Genomic DNA, 16,167 nt, shown 5'->3' with positions numbered 1-16,167 from the left:
TGTCCAACTTGTAAGAGGAAAAAGCTTACCCAATATTCTGCTTCTCAAAAACAGCAGCAAATCAAAGATGCTTCAAATGTGATTAAGGTCTCAGAAACGGACTTTCTTAGCTGGATATTTGATGACAGTCAACCAAGAAGAGTTGTCCTTCTACGAAAGAAGGAAAGATATCAATATTTAAGTAGCTAGTGATCAGGCTATTAGACTTCCATATCTGAAGATGCACCATCACCCAAAGTAAGCAAAGTTCAGCTACGGGAGAGTGTGCTGAGGGAGTAGCCAAGAAAGATGAGAGATGAGAGGACACAGGGATAGGAGAGCCCCACTGAGGAAGAGAGGGAACCCCAGGAGCTTAGTTTTCCCTTCCCTAGTGTCGGGGGACAAAACGCAGAGTATCGCAAGCTGATCTGAGAAACTTCAGGAGGGTAAAAACAAATTAGCCACAGAGCCAAAACATATTAAGTAAGTATAGGAAACAGCGACCTCAGATGCCAGGTCACAACGATGAAAAGATGGTGGACGTTTGATTAACCAAGAAACATAATTTATGCATATTTTTGAAATATGAAAAAATATGAATATAGATAAAAGACTAAAAACCTGAGAGTTGCAAGTAGCCACAAATGCGGAAGAGCTTTGTGCAGTATCTGTGCTTCTGCTTTGAGAAATAACTCCCCAGGAAAACAGCCATGTGACTGCTCTTCTCTCAGCTTACCCACACTGCTCTAAAGCCGCCCCACCCTCCTCTGTGGCTGGAAGAATGAGACAACACTAACAGGCACACCTGAGCTAAGCTTACCTATCAAGGCACCCGTGGGCTTATCCTATAGGTTCTAGAAATTTCCATCTTAGCACCTATTTAATTATTTTGTTATCTTTGAAAAGTGGATTTCTCTCTGTCTCTCTGTCTTTGTCTCTCTGTGTCTCTGTCTTTGTCTCTGTATGTTACATACACACACAGGGTGGGGAGAAGAGGGGGGTGGGGAGGGGAAGGGAGGGGAGAGGGGGGAGAGAGAGAGCACATCCATGTATAGCACACACAGAAGACATTTCTGTCTAGTTTTACTGATTCAGTTTGAAGGCTTCAGAATCTAAGATCCCTTGGAATAGCTTATTAAACACAGACTGCTAAATTCCTGGTCCTGAGAAACCCAGTTTAACTGGGAATGAGAGGAGGGGGAAAGGCCCAGTTGCGCTAATAAGGTACGTGTAGAGAGAAAGAATCTGTCATTCTGAATGAGGGGAGGAGACAGCTGAGGTAACATCTTGCCTGAGACAGGCAGTTTTTGGAAACTCAACATCCAAGGTTGTCACTGCGAACCAAACTTCTTCAAAGAAGTCTGTTTCTTGGCTGACGGAAGACGAGAGCACCTGGGTTTATTCTTTCACACTTGTCCAAGAACTGTGGGTTTCCTTTTGTGCCAGCTGTTTCCTGAAGAACAGTTGATTGAAGAATCCTAGGAAGAATTCGCTCCTTTCAAGCAACCGAAGAAACAACAAGCCTTTTAAGTGTGTAAAACCCTAAGAGCCCTTCTCCCCTCCTTACAAGCTAATCTGGGGCCCTGTGCTGGCCTCAATCAGGAGAAAGAACAGAGAGGATTCCTTCTGCTATTATAATTGAGCCCCCACAGCCTTTCTCTTTTGCCAGCTTGCAACTTGACATCTAGAGCTATTACCTAATAGAAAGGGTCAAAGCTGAGGCCCTGGGAGGCCTAACAAGTTAGGCTCAACCACCTATCCTAAATAAGCCAATTAACCAGATGTATAAATGTGAAAAGCAGAGAAAAGTCCATTTAGTCGATGTGAGCACATTGAGAAAAGTGGAGAAAGGAAAAGGTCTAGTGACCCTGTCCCCACATCCATCTTCTGGACTCATGACACAGATTTAGGCTTGAAACAGTTATGAGTAGACCAGTGACATGGCTTAGCAGGTAAAGACACTTGCCACCAGGCCTAAGGTAGCAATCCCCAGGACCAACATGAAGAACTGATTTTTCAGGTTGTTCTATGACCTCCATATGTACATGCATGATATGGTACACACACACACACACACACACACACACACACACACACACACACACACACACACACCATATGGGAGAAACAGAGGGTAAGAGAAATACTTAGTACTAGGCAGTTCTAGTCAAGGTATGGCCCCGTCCAGTGCTGACTTATTGGCTTGGCACAGCTCTGTCTTTCAAGGTGGTCTGACAGGTTGTCAGAACTGTGTGAAATTTCTCCAGGAGACAAGTTCCTCCTCTGGCTGGCAGCAGGCTTCAGCCTTTCCCTTTCTCTAGCATCAGCCCCCTATGAAGAGGCCAAATCCTTGGGTACCGTTGATTTAATAGTCTGATAGCCAAAGGGAGGGGCAACTCATCCTGCTAGGAGGGCCACCATGTCACGCCATTTTATTTTATGAATACAAACTTTTTCATTTACTAGTGAGTGCTAGTCCCAAACTTTACCCAAAATTAACACTGTATTTTAAAATAAAGTAGCTCAACAGCAAAGTCACTTCTAGGAGTGGACTGCAAAAAGCTTTTGATTCTTGAGTCCCATATTCCTACCACTGACTAATGACAAGGAAATCTGCCTAAAATGTAATGTGAGGTGACAAGTTCAGAGTATGTGTGTACATGTATGTTATATAGATAGAGGTGTAATGTGTCTACACTATGTGATATAGATGGAGGTGTACATATGTGTACATGTATGCTATACAGATGGAGGTTTGTGCACACTCATATAAATGGAGGCATGCATGTGTATACATGTATGTTATACAGATGGAGGTGTGCATGTGTGTATATGTATGTTATGTAGATGGAGGTGTGCATGTGTGTATATGTATGTTATGTAGATGGAGGTGTGCATGTGTATATATGTATGTTATGTAGATGGAGGTGTGCATGTGTGTATATGTATGTTATGTAGATGGAGGTGTGCATGTGTGTATATGTATGTTATGTAGATGGAGGTATGATCCAGAAAAAAACACCAAAATATGATTCATGGTTATCTGTGTTACAATATAACTATGGATGATTTGTAATTTTCTTCTTTGTAATTTTCTTCTTTTTTTTCTGAAGGAGTCAAGGCACAGATACCATTTCTTCACTGAAAACAAAGCATACCTTAAGTACAAATTTTTCTATTTAAAGCAACAGGAGCTACGATGTCTGCCTTTCTGGGGAGAATGAAGAAAAATAAAAAAAGGACTTGTGGTGATGGAGTCGCCACAAAGGTTGTTAGTTCTCTTGTGTTAGTGGAATGGAGCCGACACTGGGTAACATATAAGTGAGGTAAGTTCATTTGGCTCGTGATCCTGGTGTCTGGGGAGTCTACACAGCATGGAGCTGACAAATGAGGCCCATGAGCTATGTCACGACATGGTGGATGTTCTCGAACAGATACATACCAGAGAAATCACGTGTTGAAAGTGGTATGTCTCTTGCTCTTTAACAACAGCTTGCTCTGTGAATTCATTCCAAACCCTTCTGTGATGCTAACTCTGATTTCCTCACCTGGGTAGTCCTGCTCCAATCTCTTTCCACCAAGCCCCACCTTTTAAAGAGAGCCTGCTGCCTTTTAAACCTCATTACACCGGGAACCAAGCATTTATCCCAGGAAACATTAGGAACAATCAACATTCGAGCACAGCAGAAGGTTTTGGTGCTCATTTTTGCAAGATGCTCAGGACATGGTGATGAGGAACCATGGCTGGCCGGGAAGGTAAGACCTACCTGATAAGTCTAGGCCCTCACCATCATTATCACTGTGGAGGACTTTACCCATCCACGACACAGTGGCTTCTTGCTCCCCTGTGGAACAATGGTGGGTTTCTCCACTGGACTGGCGCTCAGTGTTTCTGTCCGTACCTGTGTCCCTACAAGCCTGTCTCTCGCCAACATGCACCAGCAATGTGACAGGAAAACACATGGCTCAACTTATATGTGCATTTGCCACCTGTGAGAAGTGTAAAGGGGAGACAAAGGCCTTCTTTTGAAGAGCCGACTAAGGGAGATCTGGGTGTAGCACCTAATGGACCAGCGTTTCTGAGAAGGGAGCCATCCTTCTCCATTGATGCTGATAAATGGCACTTTAGTGCCACGTTATATGCTGCCATTATTATCTGCCACGCAAGGCTTCTGGGGACAGTCAGTTCTCAGAGATCCTGCAAACGGCCTGCCTGTTTAGGGAGTATGAGTACAGAAAGTCCTAAGAATGAGCAATCTAGAGTGTGCTTGTATAACCTTGGACTACTGCTTCATAACATTTGGTTTCTGTGCGATGTTGTTTGCAAGTTTTCTCCAGTATAAAGAAAATTGTTACACAGTAGAGATTTGACTCAAGGCTGCAGAAGGGAGAGTCCATAACTTCTCAACCTGTTGTGGTTTCATAGCATTCCTGTGTATTTGGAGCCATGTCTCACTAAGAGAGAGAGAGAGAGCATCTACATTAGCTGACTTGACACCTCAGAGATTATACAGAACTTTCTCTGGATGTGTTAGTAAAGGCATGAAGCTCGTTTTGTTAACTTACTAATTCAAGAATCAAGTGTTGGCTCATTCTGTGGTTTTTGACATGCGAGGTACTATTGCCTTAAAGTGGCATTTCTGCCTTCAAGAATGCAGATGAGAAAACACCTACCATGTATTTTATTTTAAAAAATTATAAAAAATAATAAATCCATGCTTTAGGTGCTGAAATAGGACAGAGGGGGGGAGTTTTATATACTAAAGTTCTGATCTACCCTGAGGGTCCAGAAGGTTTTCTCAAAGGAAGGTATATCATAGGAGAAAGGTGTTTTTTGGAAAAATAAGGAGCAGGAAGATGTGAACAAAGAAATGGTCTTGGTGGAGGTGGTCAGCATATGGTAAATCCAAGGGCTTAGCTGAGACACTGCGTAGTTATAGGAGTAAGAGTCAGAGGATGAGATGGGGCTGGATCTGGAGGCTACATTATAGGCAGCACTAAGTTCTTTGGGCTTTTTCCCAAGAGTAGAAGGGGATGACTAAGGCTTGCAAGAAGACAAGTTAGAAGGTGCAGGCTGCACTTGCGAAGGCTTAGAGTGATTTCAGGGAGAAGAGTGATAGCTTCAGAACCCTGGAACCCCTGAGCCCTGGAACCCTGTAAGCCTAGGTTGAAGATGGTGACAAGATACCAGACATGAACTCCAACAACAGCCACAGGAGTTGGCAAGGAGCAGAAGGTGTGTGGGAGGGAGAATGTGAATCAGATGGCAGGGGTAAAAATCAGTGAGATGATAGCACAGACTCTCCTAGGGGTTCAGACTCTACTCACAGGAAGAACAAGTGCAAGATGTCTGTCTGTGTTCCTGTATTCACCTCTTCTTATAGGACCTGGAGAAGAATTTCTGGGCTATACGGTTACTCTTGTTAACATTTGAGGGGAATGGACAAACTATCTTAGTTTGCTTTCTATTGCTGTGACAAACACCTTGGCTAAAGCCACTTAGAAAGTAAAGGGTTTATTTAGCATACATATTAAAGTCCATTGTATAAAAAACCAAACCAGGAACCTCAAGGTAGGAACTGAAGGCAGAGGCCATGGAGGAATGTTGCTTGCTGGCTTGCTCTTCATAGCTTGATTTCTTATAAAACCCAGAGCCACATTCCCAGGACTGGCACTGCTTAGAGTGGGAAGGGCCCTCCCACCTTAGTCATTATTCAAGAAAATGTTCCACAGACAGGCCAATCTGATGGAGTCGTTGTCTCCCTTGAGATTCCTCTTCCCAGGTGTCAGGTTGAAACATAACTAACCAGCACATGAATGATCATAGAGCCCGGACCACTGCATATTCTTCTGAACAGTGGGTGAAGGTTCCAAGTTGCTGACATCTTTGTGAATGTGACTTGGTGCCTCATTATGGTCCTTAGGTCATTTTATTGTAAACGTTAATGACTTATAAATTAAAAGTTATTCTCGAAAGGACTGTGACAGGAATATTCAGGAGCAGCTTAGTTTGTTCCATTCCCAAACTGGAAACAACCCAAATGTCCACCAACGAACACTGGCCTCTCCATACAATGAAACACTAATTGGCAGTAAAAACAAAACAAACAAAACAAGCCGTGCAGTGACAAAAGCAACTGCCAGATCTGTGGCTTACCTTGGGCTGGAGGAAATGACCTGTGGCAGAGTTACACATGAGAATCTTCCTGGCTGACCGAAACGGTTCATCTGTTCACCAAGATTGTGGGTACCTCAGCATGCACATTAAACCCCAGATGAGTGTAATTTGTTTATATAAAAACATTTGTTTTTCTCCATAAGGGTCTTGAGTTTGGTTTTAGACATGTGGAATTCCAAGGTCCTTCAGGCTTTCTCTTCCCTGAATGCCTCCTCCCCAGACCCTGGCAGTAGAAATGTCTGTGCATCCCGGAAGGCATAGTTTGGTGTCAGAGCATCCCTCCTCCACCAGGCTGCCTCCCGCAGGTCTATCACTTCTGTACCAGCTCTCCATCCAGGATGTGCTCACCCATCACACAATCTCGGGCCCCCTCTCACATTCCTGATGGCTGAGCCACTACTTCCCAGAGGACAGAGCTGCGATTCCATCTTCTTCTCTAAACACCAGAGCGGTTTCACCACATCATAGCTGGTTTGTAAATATTTGACAAGGCGAAGTGAACACGCGCTGCCAAACACCTTGGTACTTTCTTCCTAAAGACCCCATGAAGTTGCAGAACTGTCATAAACAGACACCTGAGAGTGAGCTACTGCAGGTGTCTGGTGAGCGATGAGAGGATATGGGAAGGTCTATTCCTCTTGGGTTACATCTTCTCATTAGAAATACATTACCTGTAAGACTGGACCTCTAAAAATTGTTCTTCTCCCAATAAGACTCCCCTATTTGGAAAGAAATGGGCAGTAAATAAGTAAATACTAGTGTTCTTGAAGGGTCACAGGGGAAGGAAAGAAAAAAAGAAACCCCCATATCAGTGGTTTACACAAACAGCATTTTATTTTCATCTAATAAATAGTCCAGAGTTGGACAGCTGCTGGCATTGTCTTGGGTGCCTAGCAACACCACACTGTCTCCATCTTCTACTCTTATCTATTGTAGATAGTAGTGGTATCACATTAGTTGTTTCTTGGTTGAAATCTAGTTGTAGCATCACTAGATACCAAAGCATTAAGAGAATAGGGAATGAAAGGGCAGAGACAGACAGACAGACAGACACACAGATACACACAACTCCCACTTTCAATTAATCAAACCAACTGCCGGGTAACCTTTAGTAGCCAAGCCATCTCCTCTCTCCCTACTATGTTAATTTTGATAAGTTTTATGGCTGTTGTTGTTGTTTGGGAGGGCTTGCTTTGTTTTATTTTTAGTAGTTCTGGGAATTGAACTCAGTTGGGCAAGTATGCTAAGAAAGTCTAGGTGATCTCATGGTACTGACACCATTGCCTTCAGTCTTTAACTGGTCTATCATTCTGTATTCTGTCCATAGAGACGATGGGGAGAGCAGCTGAGCTATTTGGAACATAGCTCCCAGGGACTTAGTCCTTTTGCAATGTGCAGAGAAAAAGGATGCCGGGAGTACCACATGTTCCGTGAGACACTGAACTCTTGAGCACAAAAACTTCATGTTTTCAACCCCAAACAACCCCACTCTACAGACAACATTGCTTTGAATCAAGCATTATACTGAATTGGAATATTCTTCAGAAACTGTGCCACTTGCAAAATAAGTGGCTCTGTCTGTGCAAATAGTTTGTGTTTTGGGACTCCATAGAAGACCTGGTGGGACTTCTATATAACCATGAAGATAATTCTTCTCTGCAGATTGAGCTTCCCTTCCTTTTCCAATCAGAGCACAGTTAACTAATGGGGGGGGGGAGACTAACAGCCCCTTGGTAATTCTTCACACAGAATCGTTAGTGATTTTGAGCCTTCATTGTCTCATGTCCAGGAATATGTATTATCATTCTACACATAACCCCCGCTTCACCTAAATCAACAGAATGCTGAATATTTGTCAGCACAAAAGTAAAAGACATCCCGAGTGTATTCTTAATCCGCACTCTAACCATAAGTTTGTCAGACTATAAACGTAAGTAATTAGGAAAGTCGCTGAGGTCCAATGGGGATATAAACTGGGACCGCGTGAATGGAGAGATAGGTTGCTTTCCGGTGTGGTATCCAGCTGCTGGCACTGACTCCCTCAAGTCTGGAGCCGGAGCTTTGAAGGGAGAGAGCTTGGCTCCTTAGCTAGTGCACTGTAGGACCCTACAGAGCAACAAGCTTACAAAAGAACCCCAGGCACTCAAGGACCAGTCAAGACTTCAGCAGGACATCCTTATCTGGCAGGCATGCCTAAGATGTGAGAGACAGGAAATACCAGCCTGAATTGCTCCTTCTGGAGAGGCACAATGCACACCATAGCTTCAGGCACAAATCTCCTGCATCCTCCAAGCTCTGGACAGTGAGACAGTGAAGTCGGATATCAACATGCTGGCCACCCAACTTCATTCAGAAGGCTTCCTCTAGATCTCAGACTGCCTTTTTCCCCCTTCAGCCCCACCGGAAGCTGCTTACCTCCCAGGATTTTTTTGCTCACCTTTCACTGGGAATAAGCTTCTCTGCCCACCCCTCCCGCGTCCCCAGTTCTCTCCACCCACACACCCACCCCTCCCTCCGAAGCCCAAGTCTGAATAGGGTGCCCCTTTGCTTGTGTACACCGGATGTCTCCTTGGCTCTTTATTGTATGTACCTGCTCCTGCTCATCGGCTGTCCCATTCTCCCTTTGTCCCCTTGCTTATAGAGCTGTATGGAGCTTAGCGAGGGCTCCGAAATGTTTGTAATATATAGACGAGGTGGCGTGCAGGAGTACTCCAGCCCTTGGTCCTATTGTCCCCGAGGCTCACACACTCGGGACTCTGTACCTGGTAGCTGCGCCGCGCGGCCAGGACCGCCTCCTGGGTGCCAGAGCGACCCCGCCCTCTGGGCCGCGTCCCCGTGCGCCGGGTGGCGAGGCTCCCGGGCGGCCGCCAAGAGCAGGTGGGGGCGGCGGCTCCGCCTCCGCGTCCCGGCAGCGCCTAAGCCCGGCCCGGAGCGAGCGAGGAGCGCAGAGCCCAGCTCAGCCAGGAGCGCAGAAGCAACACCAGGCACTGTCCCCAGACTAACTGGGATTCTCTAGGCGACGGGGACGGCGGGGACGGCGACGCCGGCTAAAGTCCAGGAGACCAGGTTACTACCAGCTGCAGGTAGCTGCTCCGCTTGCGTCCGGGCCCTGAGTGGAGTGGTCGATTCGGGTTGTCGCGGGGGCTGGTGGGGACAGTCTCGAGGTGAAATGGCCTCCGCGGTGTCGGGGACGCTGGGCGAGTGAGAGTATCTAGGACCTCCCCCCCTCCAGACAGCAGTTCCCAGCCGCGACTATGTCCCCGCGCTGCTCAGTGCCAGCCCTAGCAGCAGCCACTCGCTCCCCGCCCGCCACGGGACGGAAAGAGACCATAGCGACACGAGGTCACTTCAGGGCTGCCTGGTGATCTCCCAGGACAGTACTGTTCTGTAAGCAGCTTCTGGCACGGAGGCCTCTCAGGCCCGATGCCCCAAGGGGGCTCTGCTTCCCTTCCTCAAGTCACCCCCCCCAGAACAAAAGGGTGGGCTCGTTGGTGTGTGTGTGTGGGGGGGGGGTGTACCTAGGAAGGGTCCTGGCGATTAGGAGAGATCTGGAAACCTGTGCAATCAAACAAGGATTGAAGATACTGGACCATCCCCAGGAAGAAAGCCAATTCCTGAGGGAGAAGTGACTTATCCAAGGTCACACAGTTCCTGGTGACAGAGCTGGGCCAGGAGCTTGTGTCCTGACTCCCCTGAGGCTTCTCTGCAAGCCTGCTGAGGTCAGGAGCCAGTGTGTGTGTGTTGGGGGGGGGGGGTGTCCATTATCTCTAGCCATTTACATCTGGCCACAAATGGCCTTTAAAGTCCTTTGGAGGTGTGCAGGACTGAATAATTGTGGCTATTCCCCTGAATAGCTACCCAGGAGCTCAAGGGGAGCAAACTTGGGAAAGGAACATGCTGGACTCTCTTGTAGGATGGCAGGCACCCGTTCTCCTGTGGGAACAGTGTCTTCTACGTGGTGTGAGTGTCAGCCGTGAGTGTGAGAATCTGAGTTGGATAGATGTTTCTGCATAGAAATCCAGGAAGAAAGTCTGTCTAATGGCATCAGGACAAACCAGACGCATCTCTGACACACAATCTGGAGACACTCTGAGGAAAGTTTCCAATGGGACATGGGCATTCTTCTTCTGTGCCTGGGGTCCTTGAACATAAACGAGGCATTTGTTGGGCAGACTTGTGTGGCTTTAAAAGCTTGTGTGCCTCAGTCTTCTTGCTAGAAGCCCTCAACACCTCAGAGAGGGCCAGGAGAGGGTTTCTCCACACCAGTTATTGTTGTAATCATCAGACAGCCTTGGTTTTAAGATTCCCTCCTTTTACTTTCTGTGTAAGTCTTCTTTGGGCATGTGTGCCTGGTGCCCCTAGAGGTCAAAGGAGGGCATTGGATCCCCTGGACTGGGGTTGTGGATGTACCCCTTGTGAGCCACTGTGTGGGTACTGGGAATGAATCCTGCTCTTCCACCAGACCAGGGTTTTCACCGATAAACTCTCTGTTCAGCCCCAGCCTTCCTCTGAAAGCTATCCTCTCTAAACTATAAAGTGGAGGTAGTTGTCAGAACCGGGCTGCCTGCCTTTGGGCTTTCTTCCGCTGACCTGGGCAGACAGACCTTCAAGGCACTTTGGATCTGGACTGGCTTTCCGTAACTAGAAACTCAGGAAGTTATGTGCTTTAGACTTGTGCACATCACTTGTGGCTTTTTATTATTATTATTACTTCAATAACAACTTAAGTGGATATTTGATGCTGAAGGGCACCCGTCATGGCAGCTCATGGACTGCTGCAGACTCCCCACTAATGTACTTTAGAGATGCACTTTAGACCCAGAGAAACCAAATCAGGAAAACAGGGGGAAGGACAGGGGAGGAAAAAAAAAATAACAGTGCAGAAGTTGCAGGAAATGGCCAGACACTGTAGATGCCTCCAGCTGCATTAACTCAAGAGCCTGTGGTTCCTGGAACTATTGTGCCTTTTCACGGCTACGAACTACAAAGAGACAGGGGTGCCGAGGATAAGAACCCAGGTCTGACACTTCAAACTGCAAACGCACTACCCATTTCGGTGCAATTTCGGGTGCCCTGACCTGGGCAGATGTCAGGCTGCCTTGCTAGAGCTGAAGGGCTGCTGTATACCCCCTTTTTAGTCCTTCCAGGGGCCCCCGGTTTCAGGCACTTGTGAGTGTGACATGGTGCTACAGTAAGTCAGCCAGCAGCAGAAGGGGCGGAGGAGAGCGTGTGTGTCTAAGAACATGCAGTTTCAGGAATGGGAGACAGCCAGCTGGCCCAGCCTGGCAACGCTCTTTTTAGGCGATTATTGTTCAGCAACCGTAGAGTACAGGTTGAGATTTTTGCAGTCAGTTCCAACACACACACACACACAAAAAGGAATCATGGAGCCAGGGAGAGAGAGCTGCAACCAGAATGAGATCAACACAGAAGAGCAGAGAGGGTTTTCATGGGGAGCCTCAACTTTTCCTGCCTTCTATGCTTGACAGATAGAATAGATCTATGGGGCTAATGTTTAAAAATCTACAGAAAGGAGAGGTAAGATGGCTCAGTGGGTAAAGAAGCTTGTGTTAAGCCTGACAACCTTAGTTCAATCCCCAGAATTCATGTGGTGGAAGGAAAGAACTGACCCTGCAAATTGTTCTCTGACCTCCACAAGTTCAATGTGACACACACACACACACACACACACACACACACACACACACACACCCAAAATAAAACAAAACAAACAGAGAAAACCCAACCAAAAACAGAAACAAAAATGTAAAATCAACTTACAAAAAATAACTTAATGGAATAAATACTTTTTTTTCTATACATGTAATAACATTTCAGAACACAGTCACATTATAAAAAAGAATGATGTCCTGTTGAAATTTGCCCTGTTATATGACCTAATGGCCTTATATTTCTGTTCTGAGTCTGAACTTAGAGACAGAAATGTGATTGTTTTTTCCACAAGCATTGGACTGCACACTGAACTTTTGTCTTCTTGGGACTGTGAGGGTTAGGGGTAGAGACCACTGAGCAGCCCTACCAAGACATCTGTGTGTGGGTCCCCTCAGCAACGAGCCTGTCACACAGTTATCTCCTGATGAGTTCTGCCTTCTCATGGTGGAACGCCTGCCTCTGGCTGCATGAAATATTTAGAAAGGAACTGTAATATTTGACGAACTTGGCTCATAGCATATGACAAGACAGATTTGAAGAGGGAACTAGTAAATCGGAGTCTGGCTGGTTGAGAAAAAGATTCATTAGTTCCTTGGCCACTGCCAAGGGGGCAACTCCCCTGTGCTAATGCTTCACAGACACACCGCCATACTTACTCTCCTTGGCTGCAGCCAGTAATGCACTTGAAACCTCCACTTGCTATTTGATCTGGCTCTTTCCTTTTTGTGGGGAGCAGTGCGGGGGGAGGGGCTTTCCCCACACCAGATGTGAAGCCAGACATTGAATCTTGATCAACAGTGTCCACATACCAAGGGGTCATCTACTGAAACAGAGCCAATGTGGTAAAAAAACGCCTTGTGGGTGCCGAGTGAGCCAGACACTGTTGGGAAATGTTCAGGAACATCCCGTCCTTTGTAGGATTCCGGTGACAGGCTAAGTCTCAGATGGTGGCACCCAGAAGAGACAGTCAGACTTATCTTTGGGCTGGAAGTTCAGGTCAGCTCCAGAGTTAGCTGGGGGGGGGGGCGGGTGGCATGGGTGGTTTTAGGTCAGTATATGAAGCTGTCAGAGGAAGGCACCCGGGCTGCTAGCTACTGTTCCTAACAGCTAACAGCTTACTCCTGTCAGAGCTAAGCTAAGAGTCTAAGAGGTGTAAGACCATTCCAAGAGCCCTCACAGGCATGGAGATTTTTAGATTCAACTTGTGAAGTCAGGATGCTTCCACTTCGTGCAAATAAGCACCGGGTACTAGCTATGAGGTGTATACTTCAGAACTCATGGGCTTGAGTTTATCATTGATTCGCTGCATGGTTCTTGGCAAATCCCCTACGTTCTGTGTGAAAGTGGGAATAGCTCAAAGTCCTTACAGATGGGTAAATAGGACTGTGCTGTATTCACGGTGATCTTCAATGAAACAGGGATACTTTTGTTATAATGGTAACCTGGTGCTTTTTACAACTATGGGCTTTCCTTGGTCCCCATTCCATAAAACTATTGAGTTTGCCAGAAGTAGGTAGAAAGCAACTGAAAATTCATAATGAGCTAAGCTAAAAGGAGCACACGGAGCAGAACTGGAGATTACCCCTAAACCTTACAGTCCATAGAGATAGAGATAATCTATAGAGCAGGAATGTATTATAAGGTGAATGCAGTTTCCAGAGGGGAACCAAAAGCTGGTCAGAGCTTCCCGACAGCCAGAGCAAAAAGGGAAACACAAATTGTGACCCAATCTACAGCAACCAGGAGATAAACACAGATCACTTACCAGCTCTTCCTGGTCCTGAAACCTTGGATAACTTTCCCCTGGCAGGCCTTTAAAACCAGCACTGTTGCCATGGAGATCCAAGTCTTCAGCATGATTCTTGCCTACAGACAATGGGAGTTTTGTGGCAGAGGACAGTACATGTTTTCTGGAACTCTAGTGACTGTGGTTCTGGAGATAGCATGCCAGACCACAGCTCAGGAGGGCACCTGTGTAAAGGGCCAGGGCACTTCAGTCCAGTGACTTGCTGTTTTGTCAGCCATGCTCCTGAGGGAGAGGAAGATTTCTCCTTCTAGAGATGGTAATCCTTAGGAGAGTCAGGTGGACACGTTTGGCTGAAGCTTTTGCAAGAACTATAATCAATCAACCAGAAAAGACTGGAGGGTGTCTGCGAGTGCAGCCCCTTCAACAGATGACCGTGTTTGCGGATTTTCCTTCATACTAGCAGCCAGTGCTTTGCTGTACCTGAAAATTATTTTCCATGTTTCATGTGGGTGTATGTGCATTCGTCTTTGTATGTTTGTAGAACCATGTCTGTGGATGTGCACAGATACGGATGCACATGCAAGGGGAGACTCAAGGTTGGTGGGAATCATCCTTGGTTGACTTTCCATCTTATCAACAGAGGCAGGGTCTATCAATCAAGCCCAGAGCTCACCAAGATGGCTAGACTCATTTGCCAGCTTGCTCTGGGGATCCCTGTCTCCACCTCCCAAGCTGCATTACAGGCTCAATATCCCACCTCACGTTTTCTTAGGCTCTGGGGATCTGAACTGTGGTTCTCAAGCTTGTATGGCAGGTGTTTAACCACTGAACCTTCCCACCTCACGCCCCCCACCTGCTCCCCATCCCCATACTGGTAACATTTTTAGTTTCCAATTTAGAATGGTGAGAAAGGAGAAAGACACTGTGGAAAAGGGAAATACTGTTAAGATGTAAAAGGAGATACTATAAAGTTCTATTTTAAACACTTCGAACTAAAATACTGATAGTCACATTGTTTCTCTCTCTTCCCTCTCTCCTCTTCCTTCAACCCCATCTCTGTGTGTGTGTGTCTGTGTCTGTCTGTCTGTATCTGTGTATAATGCCCAGATATGACTTGATTCAACTAGGATTGTATTTAACAGCCAAAATAAACAGGAAGCGTGTATACATCTGGATCTACCTTAGATAGAGGCAAATTGCCTGTTGTGTAAAGGTAAACTTCTCAGTAAAGGTCATCTGGGGCTGCTGCAAGGAGCACTCACCACAGAGCCAGGCTCCCTCCCGTCTTTGTTTCTCCCCTCCTAGTTTGTAATACTTCATTCTAAACATCTGCCTCATGGTCACAAGAAGGCTGCTGTATCTCTGGGTTTACATGGCTAGTCTAGAGAAGAGGAGAGCACAGTAGCTAAAGATTGGCATTGCCTTATTAGAGGGGTTTTGCCTTTTTATTCAGAAAATGGTACCCCAACCTCCCACCCAGGTGTCTGCTCTCACCTCACTGGGCAGAATGATGTCAGAAGATGCTTAAGTGTAAGAGTCTGCGAAAGCAAATCTTTTCAGCTGGGTGACCCCTCCCCCATTAGAGGGGGTGGTTAATGGGCAGAGACCAGCACTGCCACCATTAGTCATGGCCTGACTTAATTGGCAATTGCAAAGGTGACTCAGTCATTTTAAATGTCACACTTCCCAGCGTGCTGGAAAAGGAAGCAAGGTCTCCATGAAGATTCCTAGACCTCTCAGCCAGCCCTGCCCCTCTCAGGATCTCAGGCTACTTCTCGCCAGGGCATTTTCAGAGTCCTTTCAAATTAAACTCTCTTTTCTCTCTGCCTGTGCGTCCCTCCCCCACGCTTCTCTTTAGCTCTAGGTCATCTGTTCGGCAAGGTGTCCTTCTCCCCATCCCAACACCCAGCATTTCCCACTGCTGTCACTCATCCTGCATGAACAGTCCCCCCTTGCTAGCGTTGACTCCTGTGTGACAGTTGCTGCTTCCTCTCTGCGGACTATACACCATTTACAGCCCTCAGGACTGAACCACAAAGGCCTCCCCATGTCTTAATGCCTCCTTGCCTTCCTGAATTTTCCCCCTTATTATTAACGTACCATTGTACAAACCAGTGAAAGTCACTGGGATGTTGCCACATGCATTTGATCTAAAACCTTACAAAATAAAGCCCATAGCCAAATTCCATGGAAGCCTGTCCTGGTGAGCATCATACCACACCCTGTACCGGGCACAGCCAGCTTCATCCCAGCACCGTTTGCTCAGGGGAGGCCCACCCCGAGTTCCTTCCTTGGCTTCTTATTCATGTTTCCAACGTGCTTTTATTTCTCTTGATCCTCTGTGCCCTGCGTTCTGCCTCACCTGCTGTATGTGGCGAAGACCACTCTATCTCTTAATTACAGCCTCGCTGAGATAGTTACACATCTTAAAGTCATCCTTTTTAGTATTTAAGTGATTACTAGAATATGTAGAGTCGCACAGCATCATCCAAAAGAAACCCAGCTCCATGTCCTCTCCTTTCAGCTCTGCCCACCATTAATCAACCTTTACCTATCCTGGCCTTTTCTCAGTGGATACATAGAGGAACTG

At 46.5% G+C, this 16,167-nt stretch overlaps 1 protein-coding gene across 3 annotated transcripts in view; it reads left to right on the top strand.

The window, feature by feature from the left end:
• Nucleotides 1-9,099: 9,099 nt before the first annotated feature.
• WIPF3 (WAS/WASL interacting protein family member 3) overlaps nucleotides 9,100-16,167 on the top strand; it is a 65,601-nt gene continuing 58,533 nt past the window's right edge. For 2 of the 3 annotated variants that reach the window (XM_080932236.1, XM_080932234.1), the window contains exon 1: nucleotides 9,100-9,240. The gene's annotated coding sequence lies outside the window, so the exon portion shown is untranslated. The remainder of the gene's footprint in view (nucleotides 9,241-16,167) is intronic. The other variant, XM_080932235.1, reaches the window with a different exon arrangement.

This window comes from Micromys minutus (genome assembly GCF_963924665.1).
Source record: "Micromys minutus genome assembly, chromosome: 18".
NCBI classification, from domain to species: Eukaryota; Metazoa; Chordata; class Mammalia; order Rodentia; family Muridae; genus Micromys; species Micromys minutus.
This window is presented reverse-complemented; position numbering and strand designations above follow the sequence as displayed.